This window comes from Anomaloglossus baeobatrachus, chromosome 2 (assembly GCF_048569485.1).
Source record: "Anomaloglossus baeobatrachus isolate aAnoBae1 chromosome 2, aAnoBae1.hap1, whole genome shotgun sequence".
Classification (NCBI taxonomy): domain Eukaryota; kingdom Metazoa; phylum Chordata; class Amphibia; order Anura; family Aromobatidae; genus Anomaloglossus; species Anomaloglossus baeobatrachus.
This window is the reverse complement of record NC_134354.1, coordinates 259276036-259291571: the sequence shown is the minus strand read 5'-3', so window position 1 is coordinate 259291571 and position 15536 is coordinate 259276036. Positions and strand designations below refer to the sequence as shown.

At 44.9% G+C, this 15536-nt stretch overlaps 1 protein-coding gene across 3 annotated transcripts in view; it reads left to right on the top strand.

Annotated features, from left to right (window-relative positions):
- The window catches only part of USP49 (ubiquitin specific peptidase 49), a 120280-nt gene that overhangs the window by 22847 nt on the left and 81897 nt on the right, over window positions 1-15536 (top strand). For 2 of the 3 annotated variants that reach the window (XM_075335786.1, XM_075335788.1), the window contains exon 2: window positions 13905-14039. The gene's annotated coding sequence lies outside the window, so the exon portion shown is untranslated. Of the gene's footprint in view, window positions 1-3591; window positions 3665-13904; window positions 14040-15536 lie in introns of all 3 variants that reach the window. The other variant, XM_075335787.1, reaches the window with a different exon arrangement.

The window sequence follows — 15536 nt, the reverse complement described above, 5'->3', positions numbered from 1 at the left end:
TTCCAGCTGCCCTGGTGCCAGGTGGCTCGCTGGGTAATAATGGGGTTAGGGCGCCCCCCCCCTCCCCAGTAATCCTGGGTCAAGGGCCCCGCACTGTCCAATCCGGATCCAATATCATCTGATCGGTTTGCTGGAAGGCAAACCGATCAGATGATGTGTCAGGTTCAAGGACGTGAATCACATCCCACATCAGCTGATTGTATAAACGGCTTTTATACAATCAGCTGATGCATCATTGGGAAAAAAAAACAAAAAAAAACTGCACACTTCTGTGCAGACTCCCGTCTGATCGCTGCAGGACCCGGCGGTAATCAGCTGGTGCAGTTACCTGACAGCATCAGCTGATAGTTTAAGCCGACCGGGAGGTAAAAAGCCGGCCTCACCACTGGACTTATACGATCAGCTGATTTCGTCAGGTGACTGCATCAGCTGATCATCAGCAGGTCCTGCAGCGATCGGACGTATTCTTGGAGTCTGCAGACAGGTGAATATGATGGGGTTTTTTTCTACTGTTCACTTTTGATTTTGCAGCTGCTTCTGCCTCCCATCCGGATATAGCGGTGGTGGTACCGGGAAGATTCACTCTTCTGTGTTTACCAACAGAAGGAATCCTGTTCCTATACACGTGACTGTACTACCCACCCCTTGTGTTTATAGCTGCGTTTTTAGTCATAGAAACGCAGCTATATTTGTAATTTGCGTTTTTCATTGCGTTTTTGAACATCTCATTGAACTCAATGGGTGAAAAACGCAGGAATAATTGACATGCTGCGTTTTTGTGGGCACCACAGAAACGCAGCTAAAAAAAACGCTGTGTGCAGACAGCAAAAATGAAAACTCATAGACTTTGCTGGGGAAGCAAAGTCGTGCAGTTTTCTGAGCAAAAACGCACCCGAAAAACGCGCAAAAACGCACTGTGCGCACATAGCCTAACTCTGCACGTTTTTACTTTACTCTGGAGGGGAGTTTTGGGTTTTTTTTTTAACCCCTCCTGCTAGAGTGCCAATTATAGCCCGATAGCATCCAAGGCAACTCCAGATTAGCCTTGAAGGTGTGATTGGCAGTGTCTTGGTTGGAGGGGTGAGAATGCACATCCCCAGAGTAGAATGGGGGAAAACAAGCCCAGTTGCACTACAAGTAGAAATGTCACATACTGCGCTTCAGAAAGAAAACAAATGTTAATATCGCCACAAAGTGATCAGCAAAAAAATGAAAGGAGCAGGTGAATTGTCATTTTTGAGCAAGTGATGAGTTTTTTCTTTAGAAACCAAGATGCTGGTTTTCCAGGTCTGTATGTCTTCCTACATAACCTCTTGTATATCAATATTGCTGAGAATGTTAGGTTCCATTTATCAACTTAAAAATAATCATTTTTTGTGGTTTTATTATTTTTCTAAGGCATTAAGAGTGTGGCAGTTCTCTAATTGAAGCAGTTGGCTCCCCCAAATGGGCTGGTATCTGCCTATACATTGTGTTCTGCAATAAATAGCAAGCCCTTTCAGCTTCTCCTGCCTGCGCTGCGTCCTGCTGGGCCAGTCTATTATTCTCCCTTCTATTTCAGACCGTCCCTTCTTTGGCCTCTTCACAACAGCTGTATATATAGGTTGCTGTATTCTTTCAATGGCAGAATGTAATAAATACAGCTGAATGGTTCAGAAACTCTGAAAATAAAAGGTTCTCATTTGTAAACTTTTAAAACTTGCATTATTATTATTATTATTATTATTATTATTGCTTCTTGATAGTGGTAAGTTAAAGACACCCATACACTTTAGAAAAAAATGGTCTGAACTACACAGAGCGTAGGGGGTGAGGAGGGGTGGAAGCGGGGAACAGGAGAAATAGCTGCCAGACAAATGATGGGGTCTTTTGGGTAAAAAGGATTTGTCGCCAGAAACCATTTAACCATTTATCCAAAGTTCAAAATGGTGGGGGAGGTGATGTGTATTCTACTTACTAATTTCCTTACCCCAGTATTTCCTGCCAGCGATGGCAGTTCTGCACCAACAACAAAAAAAAACAACTTTTTTTGTTTGTTTGTTTGTTTGTATAATGTTAAACTATATAGTAGACCGCTTCGGTATTCTGGGCATGTTACAATAAAAATAAAAAACACTGAGGAATATCATGGATGGGGGGTTGCTTTTGAAAAGCATTGCATGACAAATGTGTAGCCCTAGCCTTAAAGGGAATCTGTCAACAGGTTTTTGCTACCTCACATGAGAGCAGCATGGTGTAGGGGCAGAGACCCTGAATCCAATCATGTATCACTTAATTTACTGGGTGCAGCAGTTGTAACTCAAAGGTTTTTAGATTTAGTATCTAGCAAAGCTGAGAAAGCTGCCCCTGCCTACACCAGCACCAGGCTCTGGTACAAAGTCTATAGGCATTGAGTTGCTAATCACAGCAGGGGCTGCATCAGACTATCTGATCTCTTGCTGACTTAAGGTACCGTCACACATAACGAGATCGCTAGCGAGATCGCTGCTGAGTCACGGTTTCTGTGACGCAGTAGCGATCCCATTAGCGATCTCGTTATGTGTGACATCTACCAGCGATCAGGCCCCTGCTGTGAGATCTCTAGTCGTTGCAGAATGGTCCAGGCCATTTTCTTCAAAGGCCATGTCCTGATGGGCAGGACACATCGCTGTGTTTGACGCTGTGTGACAGGGTCACAGTGACTGCTGAGATCGTTAAACAGGTCGCTACTGCGACCTGTATTGTTCCTGCATCGCTGGTAAGATCTGACTGTGTGACATGTCACCAGCGACCTCCCAGTGACTTACCAGCGATCCCTATCAGGTCGCATCGTTTTCGGGATCGCTGGTAAGTCGTTGTGTGTGACTGGGCCTTAAGTCTGGCAATTATAATCTCTTGAAGTGCTGGTAAACTGCTACATACAGTATGATAAGAGACACACCGCATGCTGTCTTCAGATTACATAGAAAAAACCTGCTTACAGATTCCCTTTTAAGAAGTGCTTGTACACTAGACTTAAATGTGTTCTCAAGCCTTATGCTTTGGCACACTAAGGCATTTCTTGTGCTACAATTTATACTTTGAGGTCTTGCAACCATTTAACTTTTTTAATATTGCTACTTCCAATAGTTGGCACTAGAGTTAGGCTATGTGCCCACAGGAGTCTGTACCCGCGGATTTTGCCGCGGAAAACCTGCAGATTAATCTGGATTTTCTAGATAAATTTGCAGGTTTCAGCAAGTACAGACTCTCCCCATGTTATCCTATGGGACATGGGGAGTGTCTGTGTCCATGATGCGGTATGTGCGGATGTCCCGCAGCCACACAACTGCATGTCAATTATTCCTGCAGAATTACCTGCGGAAATCCCGGCCTTCCACAATGGAGATAGAGGCCGGGAGGTAAGTCACACGAATGTACGCAGGTTTACCGCAGATATTTTGCTGGAATCCCGCAGCTATGGATAGCTGAGGATTCCGGGGAGCTGGTGCGAGAAACCTGCGGACGTACCTGCGGATATATCCTCAGGTGCGAGCTCCCGTGGGCACATAGCCTTAGTCTTCTCTCTGAAAAGACAATTTGCATATAGCTTTCTTTTCTTTTTATAAATAGCCTGCAGCTCGATTTCAAGCAATGGCAACTTGATGACCCATGCTGTAGGAAGATCAATCTTCTGCAAGGTTAGGTAGGTCCACCAGGGTCTTATGTGCTTATCTTCACACCTTGTTCCTTCTATTTTTCTGACCATGATGCCCTTCTCCAGTGATTTGCTCCTTCCTTCTTTTTTTTTTTTTTTATGACGTTTCTAAAGTCATAGCTTTGTGATCCTTTCTTTGAGTGACATGTATGACTTGATTTGTTCCAAAATTGATTTATTTGTTGTTGCCATCCCTGGTATTGATAACCTCCTTCTCAAACACCAGATTTCAAAGGCGTTTGATTCTTTATTGTCTGTTTTGCATACCTATGTGACTACAGAAAAGACCAGCCTATGTACAAGCCGTGTTTTCGTCACCAGTGAAATGTTCCTCCATTTGAGGACCTTGTTCTGTTACTTCATTGTTAATTTGCCTCTACCTAATCTCCTATTGAGTTCTGGTGCTGCATCTTCAGTGATCATTGATCCAAGTAGGTTGAAGTCCTTTACAACTTCCAGTTTGTTGCCTCCATCTCAAATGTGTCCTGCTTGTCCCTGGCAGTCGTAAATGTCATAGTCTTCTTTGTATAGAGTAGGAGTCCCATGTTTGACCTTTCCATCTTTGTAATAAGTCCGTCATTCCGTGTATGCTTTTAGCTTTCAATCTTGTATTGTTTGCATGATGATTCATCCAGCAATTTTGAATCCTTCTTTTTTCGGCAAGTCCAGTCTTCCTGAAAATGGCTTCTGCATGTAAATTGGAGAGAAGTGGTGACGGGTGCAGCCTCTTCTGACGCCCCGCTCTACTTTAAACCATGCCGTGTCACCATGTTCCGTTCGGACTGTTGCTTCTTGGTTGATGTAATAGTTCCTGATTAGGTTGATTAGTTGTTTTGGCACTAACAATGCTGGAACAGCATAGGAGGAGAGTACAAGCTGTTATTATTTTACGTGTGGGAATATGGTTAACGAGAAGAGGATGTCCGAGAAGTGGACAACCCCCAATAAAAACTTCAATTCAGTGGGGTCCATGTCCTTCTATTGCTGCTAAAGTCTATGGGCCCAAAAAGTGGCAGTCTAATATTAGACCTTGTGGCCAGTGAGAGTTTTCAAGCTTTTCAAAAATTAGAAAGTAAAATGTAAATTAATATTTAACGTGCAAACCTGGTTTAAACAATAGGTAGTTTTCTGATTATTTGATCCTTTGATGACCTAATCTCCTTTTGAAAGGTTATAAGCATGGGCTCTATGTGGACTGTTGGTTGCCTTATTAATTTTCTACATACTAAAGAAATTCCACCTCCATGGCTACAATAATATAGATTAATCCTGCAAATGTCCTGCTTTTGGTTTGTTTTTGGGGTTTTTTATGTTCAGTAAGTTTGAAGTCCAGCAAAAACTTTATTTTTAGTGTAGTGGAAAAAAAATGAACGCACCCTTGAAGTACACTGTGTAAAGATCATTAATCCCTTAATTTTCCTGGAGAAGCTGTTTAGAACGTATTAATCCATTCTAGGTGCAGGGTTAATCCATTAGTCTCCCAATGAATCCAGCCATCTGCTCAAGAGCAGACGTCTTAACTCATCAGTGTTTTTGTGTTACATTATCCCCTTCATGACTAGATAATTCCCCCCCCCATTTTATTTTATTTATTCCATCCTTCAAAAAAACCATAACATGTTTTATTGTTCCACTGTTAAAGCTGGTAAGCCATCATCACCCCAGGATCGCATCAAAGCCATTTAAATGCCACTGCCAGTGATTGACAGCAGCATCTAAATAGTTAAACTTTAGCGATAGGCAGGTAATGTTCTCACCAGACATGTCAACTAGCAAAGAATCTGCCTTCTCCATACTGGACACTTATCCACTGCTTCAGAGTACATTGGTAGTGTGCTTTACTCCACTCCATCTGATGCGTGTGCTTGGTGATGTAAGGCTGGTTTCACATCAGCGTTTTTTTGAGGCAAAAAATGTAAACTGCATGTGACTGTATCCTGTTGAATTTGAGTTGAACGAATGCAAACGCAAGTGTTATTTACTGGATCCCGTGACTTGCATTATGAGTCATGTGGTCGGGAATGAGCTGAATGGGGCTGGGCGGGCATTAAAGTCATGTAATCAGGGGTGAGCTGAATCTGCCATGACGGCGTGGATGCAGCTCTGGACGAGAGTGTGTGTGAGTGAGAGTGTGTGTGTGAGTGAGAGTGTGTGTGTGAGTGAGTTTGTGATATTCAGACCATGTTCTGTACAGCAAACAGGATCCTTCCTGCAGCATACAACCGCAGCTGTTAAAACCGGATCCGGCACCCATTGAAATACTTTGCAGCTTCTGCCACAGTGTACAGGATCCAGTGAGTTGCAGTTTTTGGACGGAGGTGAAAAATGCAACAAGTTTGCGTTTTTGATACAAGGTAAAAAACTGCAACTCACCGGATCCTGACACTACTGCATGCAAATGCATGTTGCCGCAAGTCCATTGACATTGCATTGAGCAGACAACGGATCCGGTAAGATGCGTTTAGCGTTTTTTTTTTTGGGGGGGGGGGGGGTGGCCAGCCTTCGGCTATGTGTCCACGGGAGATTAAACCTGTAGACTTATCTGCGGAAGCTCCGCGGATTTTCGGGATTTTCCAGATAAATCCACAGGTTTCAGCAAGTACAGACACTCCCCATGTTATCTTATGAGACATGGGGAGTGCTGTGTCCATGCTGTAGTATGTGTGGCTGCGGAATATGCTGTGGATGTCCCGCAGCCGCACATAAATGCATGTCAGTTCTTTCTGCAGAATTACCTGCAGAAATCCCGGCGCTCCACTATGGAGATTGAGGCCGGGACTTCCTCAGGTAATCCGCAGTTATGTCCACATGTTTACCGCAGCTATTTCACTGGAATCCCGCAGCTAAAAATAGCTGCGGATTCCAGTGAGCAGCTGCAGGAAACCTGCGGCCGTACTCGCGGATATATCCACGTGTACAGGGTCCCGTGGGCACATAGCCTTAGTCTTGTATGTAGCTGCTTGGCCACGAAGCTCCTGGTGTAGTTTATGTGCTGATACTAATGGCAGTGGAAATTTCAATCTCTGCTATTAGTCAGCAGAGCATTAGGGTTTTTCCTTTGTTACATTATGCGCTTTAGCATTCGGCAGCCCACGATACCTTTACGTGGCTGAGTTGCTGTGGGTCCTGAACTCATCCAATTCAATATCACTTTATTGATGGGAAGACATTTTATGAACTGAATTGTGCCATCCTTCTACATAACCATGCTGAATTCAGTGAGCTCATTAGAATGAGCTATTCTTCCACAAATGTAGATGCAGACTGCATGTTTACGGGCTGAATTTTATAGACATGGGGCTAAGGCTGGTGTCACACTGACGAGTTACATAGTTACTTAGGTTGAAAAAAGACCTAGGTCCATCTAGTTCAACCTTTCTCCACCAGTTCTACATTTAGTCACTAAGTCATTTATAACCAACAATGTTGTGTGTACTGAGGAAATCATCCAGCCCTTTTTTAAAAGCTGTTATAGTATCTGCCATTACTACCTCTTGTGGTAGGGCATTCCACAGTCTGACCGCTCTAACTGTAAAGAACCCTTTCCTATTTAGCTGTCGGAATCGCTTTTCTTCCACTCGCAGTGAGTGCCCCCTGGTCCTTAGTACTGTCTTTGGAAGAAATAAGTCATGTGCCAGTCCTTTATATTGACCACACATATATTTATACATATAAATGAGATCTCCTCTGAGACGTCTTTTTTCTAAGCTAAACATATCTAACTTTTTCAACCAGTCATCATATGGGAGGCCTTCCATTCCTTGGAATAGTCTAGTTGCCCGCCTTTGAACTGACTCTAACTTCTGAATGTCCTTTTTAAAATGTGGAGCCCAAAACTGCATCCCGTATTCCAGATGTGGCCTTACAAGTGATTTATAGAGGGGTAACAATACGTTGGGATCACGGGATCTAATCTCTCTTTTTATACACCCTAAAATCTTGTTTGCTTTAGCAGCTGCTGCTTGACATTGAGTGCTGCTGCTCAGCTTATTTGTAATGAGAATACCCAAGTCCTTCTCCTGTTCTGTGTTCCCGAGTTTACTTCCATTTAATGTATACGCAGCTATAGGATTACTCCGTCCTAGGTGCATTACTTTACATTTATCAACATTAAATCTCATTTGCCAAGTATCTGCCCATTCTGACATCTTATCCAGATCTTTTTGTAATATTGTACTATCCAGGTCAGTTTTTAATATCCTACATAGTTTGGTGTCATCGGCAAAGACTGACACTGTACTATCAATCCCATCCACAAGGTCATTAATAAAGAGAGTAAAAAGAATCGGTCCAAGCACAGATCCCTGCGGCACCCCACTGCTGACTATAGCCCATTTAGAGAATGTACCATTTATGACTACTCTTTGTTTCCTATCTTTTAGCCAATTCCTTACCCAGTTGCATATAGTTTCCCCTAGTCCTTGCTTCTGGAGCAAGTTGATCGCACAAGGATTAAGTCACATCACCCGACACTGCCTGCCACTCTCCGGACAGGAGCGTATAGCTGGATAGAAATACATGAAGCTGCACGCTCCTGTGCGGAGAGCAGCACTATGTGGGGATACACCAACTATTCATTCTATTACTGCTGTCAGATACATCACATTTTTGGGGAATTTGGTAATTGCTAAGAGCTGGAGTATGCAGTTTTTATATTTTATTAGACTTCACCACTCTTACTACATTAAAAATGAAGAAATACAGTATATCGCTTAAGTGAGTACACCAATTTTTTTTGTAAATATTCTTGGTCTTTTAAAGCCAGGGCCACACGGGGATTACTGCGATCCCCTCGCATGACACTCGGCTCACACTGGCAGTACAGCAGAGGCGAGTGTCCCTGCGACTAGAGTCCGATAATGCGATCGGACCTCAGCTGCGGGGGGTGGACCAGCACTCAGGAAGGGCGGACCGGTGCTGTGAAGGGGAGGGCTGGCACGGAGGAGGGGAGGGATTTATCTCCCTCTCTCCTCTGTAGGAGGACTCACAGAACACCGGTGTCCTGTGAGTGCAGTGCCATTTTTCTCTCGCCCTATACCCTTGAATGGGTGCAAGAGAAACAAGGATCACGTTACATCCACAGCATGCTGCGATTGTTTTCTCGGTCCGATTAGGGCTGAGAAAATAATCGCTCATGGGTGCTGACACACAGGCTAATATTGGTCCGAGTGGAATACGATTATTATTTTATTTTATTTTTTTCATCACACACCACTCAGAAAAGAGCCACGAAAAATACTTACGGGATAGATCAGAACAGCAGCAGGATCACAGGGGAGATGGAGGCAGATCGATGGGGCAGCAGCAGATGGGGGGAGCAGCGGAGGATGGGAGAAGGGCCCAGCGGATGGAGGAGCGGCGGAGAATGGGAGAAGGGAGGAGCGGCGGCGAATGGGAGAGGGCGCAGCCGATGGAGGAGCGGCGGAGAATGGGAGAAGGGCGCAGCGGATGGAGGAGCGGCGGAGCATGGGAGAGGGCGCAGTGGATGGAGGAGCGGCAGAGGATGGGAGAGGACGCAGCGGATGGAGGAGCGGCAGAGGATGGGAGAGGGTGCAGCGGATGGAGGACTGGCGGAGGATGGGAGAGGGCGCAGCGGATGGAGGACTGGTGGAGGATGGGAGAGGGCGCAGCGGATGGATTACTGGCGGAGGATGGGAGAGGGCGCAGCGGATGGAGGAGCGGTGGAGGATGGATGGTGGGGTGGAAGGGGAGTGGGAGGTGAGATTGGGGATAGCTACCTTACAGGATGGATCTAGGCAGCAGGATCACAGCAGATTGAGGAGGCAACAGATGAAGGAGGGTAAGAGGTGGGAGAGGGGGCAGCAGATGAAGAGGATGGGAGAGAGCAGGCAGCAGATCAGGGAGGGGGTGAGGGGGCGGGTGAGAGGGGGTGGAGAGGGCAGCAGATCAGGGAGGGTGAGAGGGGGTGGAGGGGGCAGCAGATTGGGGAGGGGGCAGCCAATCGGGAAGAATGAGATGTGGGGGAGGGGCCAGCTGGGAGGTGGTGGAGGGGGCAGCAGATCAGAGAGGGGGGCAACGGCTGATGGGCCAGCATATGGAGGAGGGCGGCGGCATGTCGGGGCAGTGGCGGTGGATCGGTGGCAGTTGCGGCGGATCGGGGGCAAGTGCTTACCAATAGGGCAAGTGCAGGGATCGCTCTCCTCAGCTTTCATGGATGGAGTGAGGCTAAAGGGGCTGTCACCTACAGGTTACCGGCCCCAGATCCACGGTGATTGGAGAGATCAGTCAGAAGGCCGGTCTCTCCAATCAGAGCTGGGGGAGGGTGAAATAGAGATCACCCAGCTCCAGCCAATGATCAGTGCTATAGGTGCACTGACCATGGCTGGATTTCAATGTTTCAGCCATTTTCAAGGGCTCAATCATTACAGTGGCTGTGATTGGCTGAGCGGCGTTCGTCAGCCAATCACATCCTCCGTAGGTCCGGGGAGGAGACACCACCTCTCCTGAGGTCAGGCAGAGGTCCCCTCCTTTCCGAATGTAAGGTTTGTATACACCGATTGCACTCACAGGTTCTCTGAGGCCGCGAGTTCGCCATAATGTTACTGGGTACATCATGGGTCGTTGAGTACCAGGGCACCATGAACGTACCCAGTACATCATGGGTCGTTAAGGTTTTAAAGGTTGACACCCCCCCCCCCCCCCACCCCCTGTAACCTCTGTAGTAATGCTGGCAGCACTTACACGTCTATTTTGAAAATACAACTTCTGGATATGACACTAAACCCCTTTGGTCGGCCATGGCGAGGCCTATTCTAGAACCTATCATCTTGTTTTTTGTAAATCAAATTTTATTCATTTGAAAAAGTCATCTCCTAATCATGAAATATATATGGACATCTAGTTCTCTATGAGGTACCATGTTTAACTTTCAGTGACCAGTATGAGGCTATGTGCGCACGTTGCGTACAGTTCACTGCAGAAATTTCTGCAGCAATCTGAAGAGCACATGTGCGCTTTAAATCGCTGCAGAAATGTCCGTAGTGAAGCCAATTCCATGCGCTCTGCCTGCAGCTCCTCCCATAGACAGAGCAGGAGCTGCCGGCAAAGCGCAGGAAAGAAGTGACATGTCACTTCTTTGAACGCAGCGCTTCGGCAGTAGCCGAAGCGCTGCGCTCTAAAACGCCACGTGCGCACGGCCCCTGCACAATCTCCATAGACTGTGCAGGGGAGGCAGGACGCATGCAGTTACGCTGCACTACAAAACGCAGCGTAACTGCATGTATTTACGCAACGTGCGCACATAGCCTGAGAGTGTGTGAGTGAGAACACCAAATGTAACACACCTGCTTCCCATTCACACTGAGATGTTGTAACACTGAGTCACATGACACCGGGGAGAGAAAATGGCTAATTGGACATAATTTTGCCATTTTTCACTTAGGGGTGTACTTTTTTTGCCAGTAGTGTGGACATAAATGGCTGTGTATTGAGTTATTTAGTGGGCACAACAAATTTACACTATTAGGCTATGTGCGCACTTGCCGGTTTTTCCCGCGGATTTTTCGCGGATTTGCTGCATGTTTCGCTGCAGAAAATGTTCATAACATCTCTGCAGTGAATCACCAGCAAATCCTATGGAGAAAAAAAAATCCTGTGCGCACTGGGCGGAATTTGACAGCTGCATGTTTTGCTGCGGGAATCCCGCAGCAAAAACAAGTGCATGTCACTTCTTTTCCGCACATCGCTGCGGGATTTCCCTCCATTGACTCAATGTTAATCATGAAATCCCGCAGGGAATAACGCAGGCAGCAAATTCTGTGCGGTTCACTGCGTTTTCCTGCGTTATTCCCTGCGGTATTTCGCGGTTTACCTCCGGTAATGTGCATCGCTTGTCTGCGGTTTTGCAGGGAAGTGATGTCATTACAGGAAGAGGAAGCCGTGCAGAGTAAACACACACACACACATCACAGACACAGAACACATCACAGACATAGAACACATAGACACATAAAACACACATAGAAAGAAAACGGAAATATAGAAAAAAAAGAACGTGGGCTCCGCTGCATATTCACCGTCCAGCCGAGGTAAGCACACAACGGCGGCCCGGTATTCTCAGGCTGGGGAGGGAGAGGGGCAGGGGTAATGTCCCCCGCCTCACTCCCCCTCCGGCAGCCGAGAATATCAGCCGCAGCTGCCCCGGCACTGTCGCATGCATTATGCGGCAGCACCGGAGTGTCCTCGGCTCTTCCTGCCGCCGTGTAGCAGTGGCGGTCAGGGTAATATAACAAGGGGTTAATGGTGGTGGATCACCGCCATTAACCCCAGGCTTGATCATGGCAGCGTCTATGTGACAGCTGACATGATCAACCCGTAAGTAAAGTGAAAAAACACAGACACCGAAAAATCCTTTATTTTAAATAAAACCAACAAGCCTCGTTCACCATTTTATTAACCCCTCCCGCAACAAAACTCCGGCGTAATCCACAGCTCCGGCATAATCCACAGCTCCGGCTCCGGCGTCCTGCACTGCTGACATCCAGCCGCGACTGTCACAGACACAGCGCTGAATGCAGCAGACAGCAGAGGTAATTACCGGTCATTTCCCACGGCCGGTAATGTGAACTCACTGCCGACCGTGGGAAATGCAGCGATCTGTCCTCTATCTATCCCTCTATCTATTCTTCTGTCTCTTTATCTATCTATCTATCTATCTACTATCTCAGAATTAAATGACTTTTTTTTTTTTCAATGTGCTTTATTGCATTGAATGCAATAAAGCACATCCCAACCCGCACGCGGCAAAACCGCGGCAATACCGCGAATAATACCGCGGTAAAACCGCGGCAAACCGCATGCGGTTTTCGGGTGCGGTTTCCCGCGGTTTTTTACCACGGGTGCGGTAATCTCTGAGAGCATGTGGAATTTTCTCAAGAAAATTCCATTTCCCAGTGCGCACATAGCCTTAAAGAAGCTGTACACTGATTATTTTACATTGTATCAGTGTCATATCTTCAGTGTTGTCTCATTAAAATATATAATCTATTTACAAAAATGTGAGGGGTGTACTCACTTTTGTGATGTACTGTACATAATAAATTATACATTTGGTATCTCTGCACTGGGAAAGGCCAGATCTCTCAAAATAAATCTGATCTGTAAACGGCATAATGATAAAGTTTAAACTCTAAACTCAAGAATGTGTGTGTGTAGGTGGGGGGGGGGGGTCAGCCGCCATAACAGGAATAAAATATGGAATAACAGGAAATCAAAACCCCATATATGCCCCAAAATTATATCAATAAAAACATTGGCTTGAGGCACAAAAAACAAGTCCTCACACAGCCTCAAATTGAAAATGTCATAGCTCAGTTGTGACACAAGTAAAAAATAAATAAAAAAAAGTATATATTTTATATATTTTTTTCCCACTACTTTAAAATAAAATAACTACATATTTGGTATTTGGAGAATCCTATTGCTAGGTCAGTTTTTACATGAAAAATGAGCTCTGTAAATGCAATTACATGTTTTTGTGTGTGTTTGTTCTTGTTTTGCCTCACTTTTTTTATTTTATTTTTTTTTCCACTTTCCATTACATCTCGTGACAAAATGAATGGTGTCCTTCAAAAGTACAAATCGTCTTGCAAAAAACAAGTCCTCACTTGGCTAGGTCGAGGGAAAATTTAAAAAGTTATCTCTCTGGGAATAAGGGGAGGAAAAAACAAAATTAAATCCTGTGTGTTTATGAAGGGGTTAAGACACTGATTTACAACTATGGGGCACTGTAAAAATAAAAAAATGTATATAAATATTATATCGCACACCAGTCTATGCACCGAATGTAAAAGAGAGGTGAAGTTTGACCCAGATGTATTGGAGCAATAGAAACCGTGTAATAAAAATGCACAGTTGCCCATGGTGATGACTGAAATAAGCATATACCTTTAGAAGCGGTAATAAAGCCGTATGTGGGCTGTGTTTTTATGCAACAATGAAACCTGGTTTGAAGCTTAGGAAACAGCAGGGAAAAATATTGATTCTGGAGCATGATGAATAATTGTGTGAAACTCTGATTTTCCGTTTGATTGTTGCTAGTTTATACGGCGGAACAAAAGGCAAGATTGGGACGGGATATAGAAATAATAAGCTGGATTTCCCACTCCCGGAATATAAAGGCAGTGTTGGTCCACGTTAGAGCTTAGCTATGCCTATGCACGTTGTATTCTGAGATACTGAATTTCTGTATGCATTTGTCTCCAAACAGTGATGTGGTGTCCATGCCTCTAAACTGTCCCCCAGCGTCATCTAAGAGGTGCACACATTGTAGAGGGGCATGCACTCAGATTTATGACATGGAAAAAACTCAAGGATTGCGAGGATTTTCTCGTGAAATAAACAGGTATCTAAAACACTGATGCAAGTTAAAAATCCTGAGGCTTATAATATGGGATAAGCTACATTGACACCTAATTGTGAAGTCATTAGCTATTCTGGGTGTTGAGGATGACCTCTACATACACTCCTCAACACTGAAATTGCAACACCAAAAAGGGAAAAGTCATGGAATTATGCAACTTGCTTGATTGGTATGTTAATCATTTTAAAAATGTATTTCCCTTTTTTGAGCATCAAGAAGGAACTCCAGGAAGATGCATGAGTTTACACACCTTGGCATGCTATCATTGAGCTAAATAAAGGAATGTTCTGCTATGCTGAATGACCTTGGGCATGCAATTCATCAAGATCTACTCCTTCCAGCTCCCTTTGCAGTTGATGACCAGTGACATCTAGATGTGGTCGATGGTAGACATCTGGGGACTGCAGACCATAATAGCATGTATAGGCACAAGGGCTCTCAACATTAGCATAAGCACCATGTGGCTTGGCGCTGTTGAAAAACCGTACTTGGGACGCTTCCACATACCCTCTTGAAGGCCTCTTCATGGCGTTGCCCATATAGTCTAGAGACTAATCTCCGTTTATAATTGCGTCCAAGAAATAAGAACTCCTCATTGAAGAGGATAGACCTTAACTACTGTCTTATTCTGCATCTTAATGGCCTTTTGAGAGTTGTGGCGTGAGGTCAATGGAACACCTGTAGCTGTATGGTGTCTTGCAAATGCCTTCTTATGGTTTGTGTAGACCCTTTAGGCTTGCTATGTGACAATTTTACTTGCAGAACAAAATGGATTTTTTTTTTCAATGTTATGAAGAGGCCTTCACTAGAAACCTTACATTGTCTTACTATGGTTATGGTGTGGGGTGGTGTAATATAGGGGAATCGAACCCCTCTAGTCTAAATTCCTGGTAGACTAACAGTCCAATGTTGCATTTATTTGGGTGTGTAACTAGTGGTACGGTCATTTCTCCAAAGTGTTCCAGGAGCCGAATTGGGAAATGACAGTGCCAGACTTCATGATGTTCATGCTACGGTGATCAGCCTGCGTGGCCTTATATGCTACATGGCCTTCAGCGTCTTTGGATTTGTCTCCCATCGAAACCACCGAAGACTTAATGGATTTGCTATTCCTAAAGAAAGTGCTAGCACGGGAACTTTGATTTACATGCACAAGTACATTCAGCCTGGCAGCACATCACCAGACAAATATTAATAGCCTCATTGATGGCATGTTGAGGCGTGCAAACTGGAGTATTTCTGTCACTCACACTCGACACTAAGTCGAGATTTAAAAACATTTTTTAACGTGTTTGTCATTTCTATCATTCAGCAACTTTTCCTTCAGGGTATTGCAGTTTCAGTGGTGAAGAGTGTATATGGAGGAGTTCAGTTGCCCAATTTTAGAAAATTTATAAAGAAAAAAATTTGTTCTCTTCTATTTGGTTTTAAGTGCAACAACAGAAATTCTGTAGTATAGTCTGTGCATATGACTTATTG